This window comes from Sceloporus undulatus, chromosome 3 (assembly GCF_019175285.1).
Source record: "Sceloporus undulatus isolate JIND9_A2432 ecotype Alabama chromosome 3, SceUnd_v1.1, whole genome shotgun sequence".
Classification (NCBI taxonomy): Eukaryota; Metazoa; Chordata; class Lepidosauria; order Squamata; family Phrynosomatidae; genus Sceloporus; species Sceloporus undulatus.
The window spans coordinates 146,442,700-146,463,653 of record NC_056524.1 but is presented as its reverse complement, the minus strand read 5'-3'; the positions used below and the strand labels follow the sequence as shown (position 1 = coordinate 146,463,653).

Sequence of the window (20,954 nt, the reverse complement as noted above, 5' to 3'; positions counted from 1 at the left end):
CCTGTCACCTCTTAGCCTTCTCCTCTCCAGGCTAAACATCCCCAGCAGTTTTCCTGGCAGGATCAGCAGAGCTCAGCGTCAATCCAGGCTGCAATGGAGGGGAGCTGGGAATTCCTGCTGGACAGAAGGCGGGAATGGAGGACAGGGCCAGGGAAAGGAGGGCCAGCTCTGGTGGTAGAGAGGGTCCTCCTCCTCCTCCTCCTCCTCCCAGCTAGGGCTTCCCTCAGCAGCAGCATCCTCTCTCCTCCTCCGAGGCCTCTCTCTGCATGCGAGCGAGAGAGGGAGGGAGGCAGGGAGGGAGGGAGGCTGGCTTTCCTCTTTGGATTGGCCGCCCACTGGCGCCTCTGGGGTTGAAGGCCGGCCTTGTCCTGAGGCTGGAGGCCAAAGCAAAGAGAGCTGCGAAAACGGCGCCTCCGGATAGGAAGAAGAGTTTGGGAAGCAGGGAGAAGGGAGAGAGAGCAGGCCCTGGCCGCCAGGTAAGGGAAGAGTAGGGGTCTTCGGGGGGGGGGGGGACCCGGGACCCTCTCCTCCTTCTTTGTGGCACCTTTCTTTGGCTGGGAAAAAGCCAAGGCAGAGAGACCAGAGAGAGAGAGCGAGCGAGCAGCCAACGCCTTGAGCATTTCCTATGCGCCTTTTGCCAAAAGGCAAGAGGCAAGGTCCAGTTGTGCCTTGGGTGGCTCTTGGCATCTGCAATGGGGAGCACTGGCGCCCCAGGAGCCCTCCAGCAGCCCTTCTGGAGCCCTGGCGTTCTTGCTCCTCATTGCAGATGCCAAGAAGAGCCACCCAAGGCACAGCTGGACCTTGCCTCTTGGTTACAAAGAGATGTGTGTGAGGAAAAGAAGGATGGCGACCTTGGGAAAAGGATGCAGAGGATGAAAGAGAAGAGCCAAGGGAAGGCCGCGGGCCTGGTTTCAGGGGAGATACAGTGTCTCTGGGTTGCTAGGAGCCTCCTCTTCTTTGCCTGGAGCAGCTGTGCCTCCTTGGACTAGGATGCTTCCAAGGGCCCTGGTCTCCTAGGAAGCCCTGAGGGGAAGAGGGCAGGCGAGGGAAGCAGGGCCAGAGGGGGCTCTTCTCATAATAATGATCATTATTATTATTATGTACCATTTTGTAAGCCACCCTGAGAGCCTTTGTGGGTGAAGAGCAGGTGGTGGCTGGGTGGATACATACTCTATCATCATCATCATCATCATCATCATATCATATCATATCATAATTATATTTATATTATTATTATATTTATATTATATACATACATCAGCATGGCTTACAACATTAAAAAACACCATACTGTTTAAAACATACAAAATAGTATTAATAATAATAATAATGATTTATTTATAGCCCGCCCAATCACGTAGCATCAGGGTGGGTTACAACAGTGGAAGCAGACAACACAAGTCTAATAAATATAAAAATTAAATACAAAGTATACTCCTATAATAATTAAAACAGAATAAATATTAAAAAAATGCAACAAGAATAATCTAAATACAAACATAACAGCACAAAAATACAAAATCCAAGATACATAATTTATTAATAATTAGGTATAACATGACGTATTAAGCTAACTGACAATATCCAATTATTTTTAGTACTGTACCTTAAAATAGGATTAAATTACTACAATAATTAAAACCGTTGCTTGTGACAATTCCTAGTTCAGCACCAGGTCTAGGAGAAGACGCAGAGCAAGTACAAGGAACAGCTTCATGGGGGGGGGGGGGCGATATATATACTATATAGTGCATTTGCAAAATAGGCTGCCGTTCCCCACCTGTCTTCTGTTGACCAGTGGAAGGTCAGTGGCATTGCTTTGGTTGGTGGTTTACCAGTTTGTGCACAGAAATGTAAATATCATGTCTGTTTTTTAGGTAGCGGCTGACATGAATTTAGTTTAGTCTTTCTCCAGGAGAGAAAACAAAGGGCTCAGCACCCATCCTTTCACTCAAAGTCAGCTCCTGTTGAGCAGAAAACAAAACGATTATCTACAGGATTTATTTTCTGGGTGCCTCAGGAGTTTATTCTTGCCCTCCTGTGAGGAAGGCAGTTGTGGTTTGGATATTGAGGTAAAGGAACTCTGGGCTTGTTGTGTGTCAATCCCATTTTGGTCAGTGCGTCCACCTGGCTCAGGAAACCTTATGTATGCATTCAGAAATGTTTGTGGCTTTGAACAAAAATGGGTTTGCAGAGAGAAGTGAATGTTTTTGTCTTTGCTTTTGTTGTGGGTGATGTAAACCCTAGCGCTTCAGAGTCTAGAGCTGTATCTACACTGCAGAATTAACCTGGTTGGACACCGCTTTAACTGCCATGGCTCCATGCTATGGAATCCTGGGAAGTGTGGTTTGTTGTGACACCAGAGCAGGCCTGTATATGAACATTCCTTTGGTGCCACAACAAACTACACCTCTCAGAATTCCATAGCATTCCATAGCATGAGGCCATGACAGTTAAAGCAGTGTCAAACTGGATTAATTCTGCAGTGTGGATTTACTTGATTAGTCAGTTGCTTTTCTGTCTCCTGCAGTTCATTCTGTTCATAGAGATCATTGCCTGAAAAGGAAATTCCTCTCTCTTCTTTTTTCTACTGCTCCTCCCCATGATGGTGGGATAGGGACCAGCAGGCTTTCCTGACGCTCAGTGCAGCCTTTTGAATAAAATCTATTATGTGTGCCTTTCCTGGGTTTGTACAATTTTGGAATTGGTTAAAGGATTTAAATGCTGCATTGTCAGAAATGTACTGACCATTGCTGTTTAGTGATAGATCTAAAGAAGAATGATATGAAATCTTGATACTTACCAGAACCTTTCAAAATGAACTAAGTACACTTGGGAAATGCCCAAATCTCACTCTCTTTTTCATGAATTGCCAGTAAAGATTATTTCCTGTATTGCAGATGTAACTACACTGAGCTTTCTGTCATTTTCCTATGCCATTACATAAAATACTAAGAATTGCAGTCACCAATTTCTGCTATGTACACTTTCTTGGGTTTTCTCTTCCTCACATCAAAATGGGGCTTCCACACCACCTAAAACCCTGGAATGTAGTTTGGGTTTTCTCTTCCTCACATGAAAATGGGGCTTCCACACTACCTAAAACCCTGGAATGTAGTTTGCATATCCCTTTCCAAGTATGGAATATATGGGACTTTGATCTGTGGTCCATCTGAAATAGACCCAGGCAGGCAGTAAGCACAGAGCCAGAAACATATTTATGGTTGAAGTATACAAGCTGTACTTATTTGTACATTCATATTTTGAAAAAACAACCCCCCAAAAGTGCAATTTGTTCTTGCATTTGTTCTACATATTTGCGGAACTCATTTATGAATCTGTATTGAAATCAAAGCCAGCAAGACTTGGTCAAATATTTCAAGATAGAATCACATTTATTTATGTATTTTACCGATTAAAAAAACAAATCATTAGAATATTTGGCAGTGTTTTGAACTGTTGTGTCCTATGCTTCTTAAACATGTTTTAAGGACTAGCAGTATATTGGATATCAAGATAAATTGTATAGAAAAATTGACATTTTAATCAGTATATAGTCTCTAGAAATATCTTTTGAAAGGAGATGTGAAAAGACCATGTATGGGAATGGTGTGGTTGTTGATCTGCAGCTCCCAGAATTCTTCATCATTGGCTATGTTGGCTCAGGCTGTTGATGGTTTCAGTTCAGCACCTTCTGGGAAGCTGCACACTTGACATCCCAAGAGTAGACAATGTAGTAGGAAATGAATGGTCAGGTCAAGAAGACAGCAGACACTTTATTTAAATACCTCCAAATTAGATCATAGAGGTAAGAAGTAACAATTTACAATCAATTCATAAGCACTCCTCTCATGAAGATGACAGCACTTTATGGGTGCATTAGTATGTCGTGGATTATGTGTTGAACTTGTGTATATTGACACAAGGGGTGGGGACTTTTGGCTCTCCATATAGTTTGTACTTCACCTTCCAGAAGCCTTAGATAGCATAGCAGGGTGTAAGAGATTATGGGAGTGGTAGTGTTGAAACATCTGAAGGGACTAAAGTTCTCTACTCCAGTCTAAAGTATACACAGGAATTATTATTCTCCAGTGGTCTTGAATTTAATGTGAGACCTACAACACATCTCAAAAAAGTAAAAAGTTGTTCTGTTCTTTCTCAAACACAAAATATAGGAGTTTCTCGGTGTTCCAAAATATTCACTTGTTCCACTTAAAAAAAGTTATCAGAGGTGCATTACAGACCACCTGAAAATGGTGGTCTGCTGGCGCTGCCGGTTGCTGCGTCCAGGAACGGCAGCGGTCAAACTGTGCGGTTCCTGGACGCAACAAAAAGAAGCCGCAAAAAGCAGCTTCTTTTTGGGCCCTGGAAGTGGCGCTGCAAGTGCCCAATGGCGCACTCGCGACATCACTTCCGTTGCGGGACGTGTGGACGTTATGCGTCCACGACGTCAAGATGGCGGCACCCGTGTAGAATGGGCGCCACCATTTTGTACGTCCCCAGGACATACTAGGGTTAGGGGCGTGCGTAAAGGACGCCCTTTCCTAACCCTAATACATCCTGGGGACGTACTTTACGCCCGTGCAGAACGGGCCAGAATTTTCCTGAATATCCCCCTCTCCCTCTAAGCCTTCACATTTCTACAAGCAGAGATACTGTGTGTTGTTGTTTAAATGCTTTAGACTTCAGAAAGTGATAGATAGGCAAAGCCTTTGCATTCCTTACAAGGACATCCTTAAATTTACAGTGATATCTGTGTTTCTTTGCAAACACTGGTAGCCTTGCAAGTGAAAACTTCCCATGAAAGCCATTAACAATTAAAAACACCCTTTCTGTCATCCTAAGTGCAAATAGAGATTTCCTTTTCTGTAGCAGTAAATTCTCTGAGATGTGAGCAATTGAGATAACAGGAAAAGCAACAGTAATATATACAGGTTGATGAATATGTACCAGATAATTCAATTGTGTCCTTCTAGGAACAAGAAATTTTTATAATAATTCCAAATCCTCCAAAGACTGCAAAGAACTAAACAGCCCTGTATAGCTTTGCCAATTTTTGTCCACTGTGGAAGTCTTTAATGTGTATACTATGAGGCAAATACCATTGTGGTTATTCAGCTGAGCAACCACATCTGAACAGTTCTGGTCTCAGCTGTCTGGAGCCAGTCTAGTCAAACTAGAATAGGAGTCCAAAAAACATCTAGGGATATCAGTGTTGGCCATATAGCAAATCCTATAACATGTTCTACGATAGGAGTGTGCATGTTTTGATAAAATTACCAGCTTGTTAGATGAAGGGAATGCCGTGGTTATAGTATATCTTGATTTCAGTAAGGCAGGGGTAGGCAACCTGCGGCCCGCAGGCCAGATGCGGCCCGGCGAGGCCTTGGGACTGGCCCCAGCCCGGTCCTGCCGCCGATTGCCGTCGGGGCCTCTGGCCTCTCGCACGCAGGGGCAAGGGGGGCAATTGTCTATAGACGCCTCAGAAACATGCATTTATATTAACATTTTTAAAAAAATTAGCAAATTTTTTGTGTGTCCTCCACTTTTTTTAAAAAAAGTGTCCACCATTTGAAAATGTTGTCCTACATTTGTCCCGGTTTATTTATTTATTTAAAATTTAAAAAAATTATTTAATTATTAATTTTTTGGCTTCGGCTCCCCAGTTGTCTGAGGGACAGCAACCCGGCCCCTGGCTCAAAAAGGTTGCCTACCCCTGCAGGCCTTTGACAGGGTTCCCCATGACATTCTTGGCAAACAAGCTAGTGAAATGTGGGCTAAAGAAGGTAAATGTACAGTACATGGATTTGTAATTGGTTGACTGGCTGAACCCAAAGGATGCTCAACAGTGGCTCCTTTTCATCCTGGAGAGAAGTGACCAGTGGGGTCCCACAGGGCTCTGTCCTGGGCCCAGTGCTATTCAACATCTTTATCAATGACTTGGATGACAAAATTGGGGGCATACTTATCAAATTTGCAGATGACACCAAATTAGGAGGAGTAGCTAATACCCCAGAGGACAGGATCAAGATTCAAAATGACCTGAACAGACTAGAAACCTGGGCCAAAGCTAACAAAATGAAATTCAACAGGGAGAAATGTAAGGTACTGCACTTAGGGCGGAAAAATGAAATGCACAGATATAGGATGGGGGACACCTGGCTGAACAAGATTACATGTGAAAGGGATCTGGGAGTCCAAGTAGACCACAAGTTGAACATGAGTCAGCAGTGCAATGCGGCAGCTAACAAGGCCAATACGATTTTAGGCTGCATCAATAGAAGTATAATGTCTTGATTAAGGGAGGTAATAGTTCCACTCTCTTCTGCTCTGGTCAGACCCCATTGGAATATGGCGTCCAGTTCTGGGCACCGCAATTTAAAAAGGATGTGGAGAAACTGGAGTGTGTCCAAAGGAGGTGAAAGGCCTGGATACCATGCCCTATGAGGAACGACTTAGGGAGCTGGGGATGTTTAGCCTGGAGAAGAGAAAGCTAAGAGCTGATATGATAGCCCTGTTTAAAAAGATTAAAGAGATTCCACCTCAACATTAGGAGGAATTTCCTGACAGTAAGGGCTGTTCGACAGTGGGAACATACTCCCATTAAGTGTAGTGGGCTCTCCTTCCTTGGAGGTCTTTAAACAGAGGCTGAATGGCCATCTGTTGGGGATGCTTTGATTGAGAGTTCCTGCATGGCTGAATGGGGCTGGACTGGATGGCCCTTGGGATCTCTTCCAACTCTATGATCCTTTGATTCTTGGGAGAGATAGTCCCCTTGGTTGCTCTTGTGTGTGATTGAAAACTAAATTGTGAGGGGAAGGTAGTCTCACTCTCTTGACTTTCTCAGTAACTTTTGATGTCATCATCACATTGTTCTTCTGAAGCATGGAATGGGCCTGAGGTCACAGTATTACAGTGACCTCAGTCCTTCCTAAAAGATGTTGCTTAGAAAGTGACATAGTTCAAATGCATTGTGTTTCATGTATGGGTCCCATTAACATTCCATTCTGTCTTCTGTGCAGCTTAACCACTGTGAGAATTCCAGAGATTTGGGTTTCTCTGAAGATGCCAGCCACAAATGCTGGCGAGTGAGGAATAAATTCTTCTAGAACATGGCCCCATAGCCCAAAAAACCCACAAAAAACATTTGGGTTATGGCTTCAACTCTATGAAGACTATAGTCAATCCTACCTTCCTTTGAATTCTAAGTTCCTATAGTAGCTAGAGTTTTTGGAACAGGTGTCTAGAAATAGTTTTGAGGTGGCTAAGGGTGAACATGTAGAAGCGTAATCCAGATAAAACAAAGGTGAGGAAACCAATTGTTCTGCATGGAGAAATACAATTTGTCTTGGATGGTGTTGCTCTCCTCTAAAGGCTGCTGAACTTGGCACTGTCTGGAGAAGCTCAGGTTACATCTTTGGCTAGGATTGCTTTTAGCCTGCTTTTGCTTCAAAAATCCACAGCTATACCAACTCTGACAGATAAATATCCAACCTCTTCTTAAAAATCTGCAACAAAAGAGAGTCCACCACCTCTCACTATCTTCCATTCCACTGTCAAGCAGCTCAGCATCAGGAAATTCTTCCTAGGGTTTAGTCAAAATCTCCTTATGCGTACTTTGAATTAATTTCATTTTATTTTATTATGATCAACTGATCAAACATCAACAAACAGCAGTTACATACAATAGTTAATAATTAAAATTTCACTTATAAAATTATATTAAAAAGACAAAGAGGGGAAAGTAAAATAAAATAAGATAATTACAAATGTATGAAATTATTATAAAATTTTAACAGACTAATAAGTATTATAAAATTTTAAGAGACTATCTTACGTCTGCAGACCATTGCCGCTGCGCAAAAGCTGGCCACCCTTATTGTTATTGTTGGGCATTGGTCTGCAAGCAAATAAGATACATAAAATTTGTCAGTTATTCCAGGATACTGAATAAGAATCGGATAAATAAAAATATGACGATAGCCATTATAAAAAGGACAATACAACAATACATGACCAATAGTCTCAACTAAACCAGTTCCACATGGGCATATATGTACTTCATAGGGAATTTTTTTTTTTTGTATCTCCCTTCCAATAAGGCTGAAGATAGGACATTACATTTTGCTAAGGTAAATGCTATCCTTTATTTTGGAACAGTTAGAAGACTCAGATGATTGGCTAACGAAAATGCATTACCATTGTCTCTAAAATCAGGGCATACAGGGCTGCTTTAACATTGTAGCATCTTATTATCTATTATTTGTTGATGTATTTCCTGTTTTGCTTTATTATAGCCCATTACCAAAATTCATTTGTTCAGGTCCAACTCTCTGGAAAAGCAGAAAACAAGCTTTCTCCATCTTCCACCTGACTGCCCTTCAGAAATCTAAGGATGGCTATCATGTCACCTGTTAGTCTTTGCCACCGTATGCACACCCAGTCCCTCAAGTCTTTTTTATAAGACTCATTTCCCAAACTCAGACATGTCCCAAACTCCTGTTTAATTGATTGTAGTATGTTCTACTTATGGCCTGTTTTTGAAAAATGTCTGGAAACTTTGGCTAGTTGAGAATAGTGTGGCCAGACCATTGACCAGGATGTTTCAAACAGAACATGTTATACCTTTGTTACAACAGCTCTACTACCTACCAGACACTTTCTGGGCCTAATCCAAAGTGCTGGTTGAACTCCATAAACCCTTGGCTTACTTTGAAAGTTTTCTTGAAAGACTTTTTCTATACAAATTTTCCTGCATTTAAGATCTTTGTGTGAACTCTCCTACATTTTGGCCTGCCAGCACTGGGACACAAAAGAGCGTTTTCTCTCCATCTCTGGTGTCCTTCTGCTTGCAGGTGAGTGCCTTTTAATTCAGAAAGGCTTATGACATTTATACTTGTTTGCTGTTGAAGGGGGTCTTTATGGCCGGGTGCTGTGGTTTCTATTATTATTATTATTATTATTATTATCATCATCATCATCATCATCATCATCATCATCATCATCATCATCATCATCATCATCATTATTATTTAGTTTTTAATTGTATATCCAATCTGTTTTATATTTTAGTTGTATTTGTTTTTATTTCTTTAACTAAATCTTATTATGGTTTGCTTGCCATGAGTACCTGTTATTGGGCTTTTGTGTCTCCCCCCCCCCAAAAAAAAATAGTGGAACATAATAAGCTCAATACGTATATTGCCAAATGCTCTTGAATATTTTATAATCAATATCGAATTACACTTACCAGCATTTGATACATATTGTGCTATTTAGTACTTGACGGCAAGGCTGGGGGGAGAAACAGTTTAAAAACAAAGCAAAACAAGCCATTTTGAAAAAACTGGTATGAGGTTTTTTTTTTGGTGTGTGTGTGTATGTGGCTTAACCCAGGTTTTCCCCCCTGCAATGTTTTAATGGAAACATTTGAATCCTGCTTATTATATTAATACTGTGAAACATTTTATGTATTAGAAAGCCTGATCAACCATGTTTTAATTCTTTCTAATATTAACAATCCAAAATTATTAGACTTTGATATGAATTATATATTTCAATAAAACTTTGGGAATTATATTGACAAGTTGGTATCCTATATATAAGAGTGTAGCAGTAGACCAATAACAGAAGTCAGGACTTTATCACACCAGCCTTTCAATCTCCTATTAAAGCTAGAGAACAGCGCCTTTGGTAATACTCATTGCATGACGTCATAGCCATTTTGTTGCTCCTTCAACTCTTAGACTATCTGTTTTCATCTACAGGAAACAAGGTCCCAAACACGCTGCTGTAGTATTTCTCCTCAAGTGTGGTAACCTTCCTGCGTGGCTGTTCCTGTATTGGGCAGTCACCTGGGTCAGGGCCCCACCTCCTTTCCCCTCCCTATTCCAGAGCAGACTTCTTTGTGTCCTCCCTCCAGCTTGCCAAAGAAGGAATTACTATTTGCTTGTAAGGAAACAGTCATTCCTTCTTTGGCAGGAGGGAAAGGGAAGATGCAGTGACAAAAGGGAGACAGGGTTCATGGAGTATGAGCGAGAAAGAGTACCGGGACACTTGATGGTGCAGAAGGCCCTGTTGTGCTATTGAAGAAAGGCGTAGTATTAAAAGTTCCCAAAATCAGGCATTTCTTGCACTATAAAATAAAGTGATTAAAAAGAAGCAACTGACATTTGATATTAGTCTAACAATAAACAACAGCTAATAAACCATTAAAGTTAAAATGTTTAAATTCAAGCAGCCATTGTTGTTCTAGTAAGATGGCTGGAAAATAGTAATAATAGCCAGATTATCTATCTATGAAAAATCAATTTTGAAAAAAAAGGAGTGCTTTTTTTAAAGTCATTTGCTTTATACCAAGGTTTAAACCAGCCAATCCTGCTTAGGATCTGATAGCTTGAAAGATTTCATATCGGTGCTTATCAAAGCAATTGATAAGCAACAAACGAAACAGATTTGCGACATAAAATTTCACATTCAGTGTATGGATATAAATCCCAGAGGGAGATCTAGAGGAAAATTATAGTATTCACTGAAACCTGTTTCATGATGAGAATGATCGGGATGTCAACTACAATGAAAAAGTATCTTTGAGGAGGCAGTTTGAATTGCACTGGTTCCTGATAGAACAAAATTTTGCAAAGTTTGAAAGTTAGAAACATCATACCAATATGGCATAGACTTTAGTCTATCAACTTCTTTCAGTTAGTCTCAAAGGTACTGCTACAAGATCTCTCTGCATACTGCCAGCTAGAAGGTTCTCCCCCCTTCTGAAATTTGTGCACCCTGCTTTCCACAAGAACAATATCCCTGGGGCAAAAGTCTGCCTAATTCTGTGGACCTCAAACATTTTGAGGCTGCTGCCCCCTTTCTTCTTGGGTGACACTCCTAGCACCCTTGATATTAAGCCTGCTGTTCTGCTGCAAATTCAAAGCAACCAATCTAGCATTATACAAGTTAAACGAGGCTGTATCCACACTGTAGAAATAATCCAGGTTGACACGGCTTTAATTGCCATGGCTCAATGTGATGGAATTCTGGGAATTGTAGTTTTGTGAGACACTCTTCTCTATCAGAGTAAACCCTGGCGCTGCAACAAACTATAATTCTCAGAAGAAGAAAAAACAAGCTTCATTTATATACCACTTCATACCGCCTAAGAGGTTCACAACTGTAAGCTAATTTGCCCCCAACAATCTGGGTACTCATTTTAGCGACCTCGGAAGGATGCAAGCCTGAGTCGAGCTTGAGCCCTTTTGCTGGTCTTGAACTCGCAACCTTGTGGTTTTGAGTGAGTGGCTGCAGTACAGGCATTTAACCACTGTGCCACCAGGGCTCCGAAATCCCATAGCACTGAGCCATGGCAACGAAAGTGCTGTCAACCTGGATTATTTCTACAGTGCAGATGACAGCATAGCATATATATTTCATAAATAAAACTTAACACTGCAATACAGTTTATTTTTTTACTAATTTGATTGTTTTTTACATTTTATCTATAAATCATTGCCTTCATAATTTTAATGAGATGGATGTGCTTGGTGCAGGGATGTTAATTTTTCAGAAGAAGTCTTTGGGTCCCCCATGTTTATTAAGTTTCAGACTATTCCTTTGTTTTTTTATTATTTTTTATTTATTTATGGTATTTATACCCCACCCTTCAGCCCTAAAGGCTATCAGAGCAGCTTACAATTATTATTTTTAATTAGATGGTTCCCTGCCCTCAGGTTTACAATCTAAAAGATATGATACAAAAGGAGAAGTGAAAGGTGGTGGGAAAGGGGATGAGGTCCAGTGGTTATTCTCTCCCTCTGAGGCCTGGACCAAGGCAGATGGACTGGAGGGAGGGCTCTTTTTCTTCAGGCTAGCCCTGGTGGAACTGGGTCTGCCTGTTCACTCCCTCACAGGCCGAAGGATGACAGTTATCATGGAGGGAGGGCTCTCTATCTTCAGGCTAACCCTGGTGGAGCTGGGCCTGCCTGTTCACTTGTTTGGAAAGAAGCTAGGCGACTGCACAGAAGCCACACTCTACTAAATATGATGTTGGGAAGACAATAAAGTACATCTTGACTTTGTTCCTCAGTTCAGGGTAGCAGGCAGAATTTTTTTTTTGCAACCAAAAATCTTGAGATGATTTGTAAAAACAAAACAAAACCCTGATATTAATTCAGTCATTTTGCAGTGCAATCAGTTTTTCCTCCACTGTTCCTAATTCGTAATAGCATATATCCAGGAATGCATTGATCACCTGGTCTGGTATTTTAAGCAAAAAATATATTGAAATCTGTCAGATATGACTTTGTGCATCTCATTTAAGTGTTTATAATAAACTAAAAGGTCACTCTGTGTTATGCACTTAGAATAATATAAGTTTAGAGTTAGATGAGACCACAAGGGCCATACAGTCCAACCCCTGCCATGCCGGAATATACAATTCAAACACTTCCAACACTTCCATCCAGCCTCCGTTTAAAAACCTCCAAAGAAGGAGACTCCACCACACTCTGAGGCAGTATATTCCATTATAAGTTTTTCCTAACATTTAGGTGGAATCTCTCCTTTGTAGTTTGAATCCATTGCTCCATTACAGACAGTGGAGCAATGGATTCAATAAGCTTGCTCCATCTTCAATATGACATCCTTTCAAATATTTAATCATGGCTATCATGTCACCTGTCAACCTTCTCTTCTCCTGGCTAAACTACCCAGCTTCCTAAGCTGCCCCATATAGGGAATGGTTTTAAGCCTTTTTACAATTGATTGATCTTCTCTGGACATGTTCCAGTTTGGCAATATCCTTCTTGAATTTTGGTGCCCAGAACTCTTCTTTCTCCAATTTAAAGAGGTTCAAAAACACGAAGCTGTCCAGTTCATTTCTGCATCCTTTTCTGCAGGATTTAAAGACAACCCTTTGTGTGTATATATGTGTATGCCTTCAAGCTGCCACTCAATTTATGGTGATCCCATGAATTTAATATGGTTTTCTTAGGCGGGGAATCCTCAGAAATGGTTTTGCCAGCTTCTTTTTCTAAAATATAGCCAACAGCACCTAGATTTCATTGGTGGTCTCCTATCCAAGTACAGTACTAACCCTGCTTAGTTTTCAAAATCAGAAAGTTTCTGGTGCCTTTTAGGGTATTTATATTTTACTGATACTGACACAGAGATGGTGGATTGAGGAAAAACATTATTTTTAAGCATCCATGGCCTTTCAGGCAAGTGTGTTCTAGATCATGGAAGGCTGTGGATAATCACAAGACTGCATTTCTTGCCCTGACTATTGTAATTGAAATATTAAAGCGAAATGTTTCTACTCCTAACTTCTTCAGAAATAGCTCAAGTTAGAAACTAAAACAAGTCCTTTGAAGACTTTATAACATTTCTGATTTTAGTAACCCTGACAAATAAGTATGCAGTATATAGATCTCCTTCTCTCTCTCTCACACACACATGCTTACTAGCAAGGTAAACCACTATCAGAAACTGCCCAAAGCACTAAGTGAAAGCCTCTGTTCCTTGCCTCCTGAGGAGTAGCCAGCCCTACGGAGAAGATACTGCTGCCATCTGTCAGCAATGGCGGAAAGCTACCATGAGGTGCTGGGAAATGGAGATACAGATGAGTTGGTGCCAAGTGCCATGAAGAGAGCCACCTTCCCTTTGCTGCCAATCAGCACCATGATCCCAAATTCAGCCAGGTGTCTCCTGATATGAAGGAGAGAGAGGTGGCAAGAGTGTTGAGGAGGGGCTAGGAAGGTGGTCCTGGAGGAGATGACTGCCCAGTTTACAGCACTTTAATGAGCTGGCACCCTCCGCTGGTTCTTCACACATGTACACTCCATCCCCCCTCCCCCTGCCCTATTGTCAACTTTTACCAATCTCTGCTTTCTCAAGATCTCCTAGCTCCTCTGCTGGGGGCAGCAGGGAAAGGATGTCTTTCTGAAACTGGAGTATTGAAAGCATCACTGCCACTAGAGAGTCAATGAAGTTTGTGTCAAAGTGAGGGGAGGGTGCAGCTCTCCATAGCCAGGCACTGCTGCGTCAATGCTCCCAACTTTCTGCCCTTCCCTGGTTGCCACCCATTTTTCCTCACCACTCTGGATGTTTCTACCACTCTCAGGGGAGCAGTACCATCCATTTTGGGAATCACTGATTTCATGTTACTGTTGTGTTTTGGCCCTGTTATAAAACTAATCCTAAGGAGCCTTTTGAAATATGAAGCACAACAACAGTTGGGGAAATTACAAATCTCAATGAACTGCCCACCAAAAGCCAAACAAGAAGTATTTAAAAATCTTGCACCATTTCTGGAAGGCTTCCAATAGAGCTTGGCCAAAGTATATATCAAAGATTGAGCCAATAACCATGAGAGTCTCTGTTGCCCTTCACTGGTGAGTTTACCAGAGATGAATAATATTGCTTTGGATTTAAATTCACTGCTATGCCACCCAAAGGCCTGAATATAAGTACTTATGCTTTGAAGTTGTTGTTGGTGGTGGTCCAACCTATGGCTACCCTAAGGCAAACCTATCACAGGGTTTTCTTGGCAAGTTTCTGCAGGGATTTAATATTTGTTTTGGATCTTATTAGCATTCCTGGAAATGCTTGTTGACTTTAAGACAAGGTAGGTGCTTCCCTCTTGCCTTGTTTTAAGTGAGAAATATTGATTTTTTTCCATTAGATTTCAGTAATGCAGAGTGAATGTGCATATCAGTGTGTGCACATATCTGTGTGCATGTGCAGCAATGGTAGGTGGGAGGGCAGCAATGTGAGCTCCTGGAAGATGTCCACACCAGTTATACATGCTTCTGAACATGTCACTAATGGCTCTTCCTACTTTACTAAAAAATACAAGTTTCCAAGGAGCTGTTAAATGATATTGATACATATAGTCTTTGCACTGATAGAAAACCAGGTCATTTTAATACTGCATGAATGCTCAGCTGGTTCATTTGCTATTCATTAAGCTGTCTAACAATACATAACGCAGCCATGAAATTCATGGCAGTGGCCTCCAGAGAGGGCCTGTAAAATTGCTGTGCTCTGTCAACAGTAGGCTTTCTTTGACACAACATTCTTAGTAATTGAAATATAATGTACTTACAAATGTCCAGTTCATTTGAAAATAGTCAGTTTCACCTTGCAAAGATTAAGGCCTTTAGTCTTTTAACAATGAAGATAGAACCAAAGAGGATTTCTTATCTTTGCATAGACCTCATGTGTCAAGTCTCTTCATTTCCATTGATTTTACATTTCACTGAATATACAACTAAACAGGACAGAGACTGCTGTTATTCTTGATTTTTATGTGAAATGAAATTTATCATTAAAAGGGATCCTGTGGCATTTTTGACACAGGAGAGGATACATCACATTAAAGAATGAGCAAGTCAAAGTACCTATAATATCGAGGACGATGTGATTAGGTCCTGTGATGACATTTCCTGATGTGTGGTCACATTCGGCATCTGGGTTTGTGACAAGGTGATAAAGATATATGCCATCTTCTGTCAACAGTGCCCTTCAGCATTCTACATTGGGCAAACAGGGCAGTCTCTGCACCAGGGGATAAATGGACATAAATAAAAAATTAAGAATGGGAATACGCACACAAAAACCAAGAAAGTTGCAAAAAAGTTGCTCCTGGGCATTCCATCTCAGACCTTGGAACAGCAGTCCATGAACAAAACAAAACAAAACAAAATTACAAAGAAAGATTGGAAAGAGAAATCGCTGAATTGGAATACACCCTCAAACTACAGTCCATCAGCAGTAAGTTGAACAGAGATAATGGTTTCCTTGCACATTACACATATAACTGTATAACATTAGTTAATACCACAGCCTCCTGACGGGATCTCAGCCAGATGTTCACATCTCCTTTCTGGTTCCCAGAAAGCACCACATTACATTCCAATAACTGCCTTCACCATTCATATGCTTATCTACCACCTTGGCTTTAGGCAACATCAGCCTTTGTCCCCCAATGACCATGGTTAAAATTGAACTTCTTACTTCATCACCATATTCATACATTTTCTATTTCTATTGCTATTCACACATACAGGCAGCTCATTCATAGCCATAAATGTCTGTTCCTAGGCACTTCATTTTACACATCTGACAATCCACACAGATGGAATCAACTCTAGTGTTAACTAAAATATGTCAATAATTATGGAAAACAAAACAATGGTCAACAGACTGGAAACAATCACTATAGATCCCCATCCACAAAAAGGGGGACACAAAAGACTGCAGCAACTATAGGACCATAGCAAGCAAAATTATGGTCAGTATTCTGCAGCATAGACTCCAATCATACATCACAAGAGAAATCCCAGAGGTGCAAGAAGGGTTCAGAAAAGGAAGAAGCACTAGGGACCACATTGCAAACAGATGATAGTTAATGGAGCATACCGAGGAATTCCACAGAAGATCAGCAAAGCCTTTGGCTGCATAGATCCCAAGAAGCCATGGGAGTGCCACAACTTTTTTTAGCACTGATGAGAAATCTGTAGTTAGGAGAAGAGGCTACTGTTAGAACAGAATTTGAAGAAACAGAACGGCTCCCAATAGGAAAAGGAGTCTTGCAAGGCTGTATTGTATCACCCTGCTTGCTCAACTTGTACACAGGAAATATCATATGAAGAGCAGGTTAGCCTCAAAAGAAGGAGGAAGGAACACCAACAATCTAAAATATGTAGATGACACTATATACTAGCAACAACAACAACAGTGTTAATTGATTAGTCAGCTAACCATATCAACAATAAAATAAAATAAAATACAAATTACCAAAATGCCTACACAGATAAAACATAATCACTATCCTAAAACTCATATAAAAATTAACTAGATAATCTAAAACACATGCAACTTAAAAACAGTCTGCCCCTGCCTTAAGCAGGGAGATCCGGAACTGATTCCCCGCATCGTTCTGGACCTTCCTGCTTAAGGCAAAAAGCGTGTATGCTCGAGCCTCATTAGTTATAATGGGGCTCGTGCATGCCATGTGGCCATGCACGCGTGTCATGGGTGCGCACACCATTCTCCTGTTCTCTTGTTTTCCTGGAGGCTTCCACGTAAGCTGGAAGCTGCCTATAACGAGCCCACATATGGCGCAGGCTCACTGAAAATAGTAAATTTGATAAAAATAGATTGCAAGCTGAAGCGGGGGAGTGAGGTAACGAGTGTAAAAAATTCAGTTGGAGTATTTAAATAAGCTCATCACCATTCCAGGAGACCCCATTTTGTGTGAAAATTAGATCTCTCAGATGAGTAGCTTTTGCAATAAATTTTGCAGTGCAGCATACTAAGTGTAAATTCTCCCCAGAAAGGAAATAGGACAATTTAAAAATTGGATCCCAGTTGGTCATTCTAATCAAAAATGGTTGTAAGTAATGGGATCTTTCCTTGGCACTATGGCGGGGTACAAACCGCCGCTTTGCGGCGCTCCCCCGCCGCCGCCATTTGCTCCGTGCGGGAGCTGCAGCAGCCAAACCGCGCGACTCCCGCACGGAGCAAAAAAGAAGCTCCATTTCGGAGCTTCTTTCTGCGGCGCATCTATGACGTCACGAGGCGCCTGGCTGTGCGTCCAGTACGTAAAGATGGCGGCGCCCATGTAGAAGGGGTGCCGCCATCTTGTACGTATAGGATACGTACTAGGGTTAGGGGGTGCGGAAGCACCGCCTCTTCCTAACCCTAGTACGTATCCTATACGTACTAAATGGCGGTGTGTATCCCGCCAATATGCTAGCAGGAAGCATCCAGCATAGACTGGGAACAATTACTTAAGGAAGGTCAAAGAAGAAAGTGCAAAGGCAGGGTGAACATAAAGAAAACAAAAATAATGACCATGGAGGGTCTATATAAATTCAACCTAGATAATGAAGAAATTGAAATAACTAAAGATTTCTCATAACTTGGATAAAACACTGATCAGAATTGAGACTGCAGTAAAGAAATCAGAAGACAAAGATTGGGAAGGACAGCCATGAAAGAACTAGAGAAGATCCTAGAGTGCAATGATATACAACTGAGCACTAAAATTAGTATTGTCCATGCCATTATATTCCCCATTACTATGTACAAGTATGAGAGCTGAACAATGAAGAAAGGGGACAGACGGAAACTCAAGTAATTTGAGATGTGGTGTTGGAGAAGAGTGCTGAAGTTACTGTGGGCATCCAAAAAGACAAACAAATAGATCCTAAAACAGATCAAACCCAAACTCTTCTCAGAAGTCAAGATAATAAAGTTGAAGCCTTCGTATTTTGGTCACTTTATGAGAAAGCATGACGTTTAAAAAGACAGTAAATGCTAGGGAAGGTAGAAAGTAGGCGAAAAAGAAGAAGAGCTCATACTAGATGACTGGACTTAATCAGTCACAGGCCTGAATCTGCCAGACCGAAGCAGAGCTGTAGAGGACAGGAGGTCTTAGAGATGCCTCATCTGCAGGGTTGCCATGAGTTTTGGTCGACTCAGAGGAACTCAAACTCAAAGTTGTGGTTGACTGAAAGGAAGTTAACAACAGATATGATGAAGTAACTTACGAAAGATTATGCTGTCAACTTCTTTCCCTTAGGGTTGGAACAAGACCACTCAAAAAGGGTGGATTGGGGCGGCCCTGGCACCAATCACCCCAGTTCTGCCACAAATACACACCACGGCCCCAATCCACTCGGGAGCCAGCCCAAATAGGAGTAGAAAAGATCCGCTCCTATTTGGGTTGGTAAAAAGCCACCTTAGGCAGCCCAGACAGAGCCCCAGGGCAGCTTCAAGCCACTTTGACAGCGTGTAAATGCCGCTCCCCTGGAGCGTCTTGAAGCCGCTCTGACCAGATGTGGGGTTCTGTCCAGGTTTCCTAAGGTGGCTTTTTATCAACCCAAATAGGAGTGGCTATTTTCTTGGGTTTCTTGGGGGCTTGCAGCATCTAAATGCCATGCCCCCAAGCTGCATCTGTTCAGCCCCTTACAGCCTGAACACACGGGCAGTAAGCACCGGCTTGGGCACAGCATGATGGTGTGGTGCTTAGACAAGCCATGCCCCCGAGGCATGTGGAAGCCATGCTGGCGATTACACACCAGTTGATTTCCGGGTGATTTGGGGACGTGGCGTTCAGATGCCACTTACCCCAGATCCAGTGAAAAGCCGACTCTAGAGGTGAAGAGGCGGCTTTTTTCTCTCACAAATAGGAGCGGAAAAGTCAGCTCCCATTTGGGGTGGAAGCTGGCTGGATTGGGGCTGTGGCATGCAGTTGCCATGGCCCCAATCCAGCTCTCTCAGGGGTGGTGTCATGCTGCTCCTTTGGGGCCATCTGTTTTGCCCCTTTGCTAGTTTCAAAACTGCTACAAGATATCTTTGCATACTGAAAGCACAGTTATGTCTTTGAATAAGTTATTATTAATGTATTTCAACAGGAAGCCCTATAAGTAAATACCAGTGTTTGTGCTTTAAATTATATATACTCCAGCTTATGATAATTATCCCTTATATTTTGATTTTTTGGAAATTTATATGTGTATTTTCTTGCAGTAGTCCAACTTTCTAAATGTATTTCTCTTTTTATGTCTCAAATAGGCTAAAAAACCTTTTTAAAAGCATCAGTTTTTTTAAAAAAAGGAAAAAGTAGAGTGACATCCATTAAGAGCCTCTTCACCATCCAGTTGGCTGCCACAAGACTTCCTAAAGCAAAAGATCTTTGCTTGCCATCCCCCCGGAAGGATAATCTATGGAATGACCTGCTGGAGGAAATCCGCCACATTTCTACTCTTACAGCCTTTAAGAAGGCTTTTAAGAGGGATCTCTTCTGGCAGGCCTTCCCAACCTAGCTCCTCTCCCTGTAAACTGATATACTGTGATTTACATCGCTCTGTCCACCAGTTCTTCCCTTAATTTTAACACTATTGGTTTTTCTTGTTTTTAAATGCTGATTATTTAATTGTAATTTTAGTATTGGGATGGGGGGTTGGGAAGGGACTAATTTTTAATTTTGTTGTATTTTCTATGTTTTTATTGTTGTAACCCGCTCGGATTCCTTGTGATTGGGCGGGCTATAAATAAATAATTTATTATTATTATTATTATTATTATTATTATTATATATGGATCTTGTTTGGAAATTCACTTTGGCTTGTGATGGATTGATAATAGAAATTCTTGCCCTTAATATGCTTTGCCTATAGTTTTGCTGTACAGATTGTGTACCGCCTTGTCTGTTCTGCTGTCAGTTTTGCTTCAAATTGTTTATCTTCCCACAGATATACTCCACAACTGAATTTTGCTTAGGATGCAGTGAAAGGTATTTTATACCATGTATGGGTTTTGTCTCTTAGTGCTATTTTAGGTAGAAGTTCTTCATGAGTTGTGACTTCACTTTGCATTCCTGCAAAAGAGGCATGCTCAAAAGGTCAGCAATAAGTGCTTTCTGTGATGCGAGGCATTTGATGTGCTGTTAGTGTTGTGAAACATATTAATAATAATAATAATAATAATAATAATAATAATAATAATATTTATTTATATACCGCCCTGTGGCAGACCAATCCGGGCGGTTGACAACAGTAAAATATAAAATATAACAATTTAAAACACTTTATCCCTCCCCCCTTAAGACAATATTAAACAGTATAACATATTAAAAACACAATATCAAGCATAAAAACAGCAATTAAAACTAAAAACTATTAAGGATTTTTCAGCCACAAAATAAAAAATACTGTCTCTACATGAAGGAAATATCTGTGTTTAAAATAAATAAATAAACAAGCTAGCTAGCTAGCGGAGTAGTGAAATTATGTTCGATTCATGCAGACATTCTAAGACAAGCCAAAAAGGAAAAGGACTGTGATCCATTGGCTCTAGACCCCTTGCTTCAAGAGATGGAGCAAACTTGTTTTCTGCTTCTCCAGAGACTCGGACACGGAACAACGAATGCAAACTAGTCGGCCCTTCTT

The 20,954-nt window shown here is 41.2% G+C and overlaps 1 protein-coding gene across 8 annotated transcripts in view; it reads left to right on the top strand.

Moving 5' to 3' along the window:
* Positions 1 to 304: 304 nt before the first annotated feature.
* Positions 305 to 20,954, top strand: part of SORBS1 (sorbin and SH3 domain containing 1) — a 204,043-nt gene continuing 183,393 nt past the window's right edge. For 6 of the 8 annotated variants that reach the window (XM_042457340.1, XM_042457338.1, XM_042457337.1 and 3 more), the window contains exon 1: positions 305 to 476. The gene's annotated coding sequence lies outside the window, so the exon portion shown is untranslated. The remainder of the gene's footprint in view (positions 477 to 20,954) is intronic. The other 2 variants (XM_042457343.1, XM_042457342.1) reach the window with 1 other exon arrangement.